The sequence below is a fragment of the Egretta garzetta genome, unplaced genomic scaffold (genome assembly GCF_000687185.1).
Source record: "Egretta garzetta isolate BGI_Z169 unplaced genomic scaffold, ASM68718v1 scaffold69, whole genome shotgun sequence".
Lineage (NCBI taxonomy): Eukaryota > Metazoa > Chordata > Aves > Pelecaniformes > Ardeidae > Egretta > Egretta garzetta.
Window position 1 is genome coordinate 3,848,379 of NW_009260790.1, and position 742 is coordinate 3,849,120.

Sequence of the window (742 nt, forward strand, 5' to 3'; positions counted from 1 at the left end):
ACGAACGCGCGTGCAAACCCGCTCCAGCCCCAGTGCGAACGCGGCAGTGAGCAAGCATGGCCCTGGTGTGCAAGGGGCCCTCGTACAAACGGGACCCCATCCCTGCGCGAACACCACCCTGGTGCGAACACCGCCCTGGTGCAAACGCGACCCTGGTGCAAACAAACACTGCCCTGGTGCAAATGAAGCCCTGGTGCATACGTGACCCTGGTGCAAACAAACACCACTCTGGTGCAAATGAGCCCTGTCCATGTGCAAACACAACGGCGTGCAAGCGCACCCCTGGTGCAAAAGCAACCCTCATGCGAATGCACCCTGGTCCCTGTACAAACGCTACCCTGGTGCAAACGGGCCCCGTCCCTGTGTGAACATGACCCTGGTGCAAACACGACTGTGTGCAAGTGCAGCCCTGGTGCCGGTGTGACCCATCCCTGTGCAGGCACGACCCTGGTGCAAACACAGTCTGTTCCCGTGCAAAGGCGGCCCTGGTGCAAAGGCAACACTGGTGCAAACGCGACCCATCCCTGTGCACCCACGGGCCGCAGCGTGGCATCCCCAGGCAATGGGGCTGTGCGGGGCCATGGGGGGGGTCCCCCATCGCTCCCCCCGCCAGCATCCGAGGGGGGATGGGGGCGCAGCCCCGGGGGGGAGGAAGCACTGGGAAAGGGTGTGTGTGTGACCCAAATGTGGGGCCAGGTTGGGGGGGGGTAGGTTGGGGGGGACACAGGGGGCAGATGGCAGG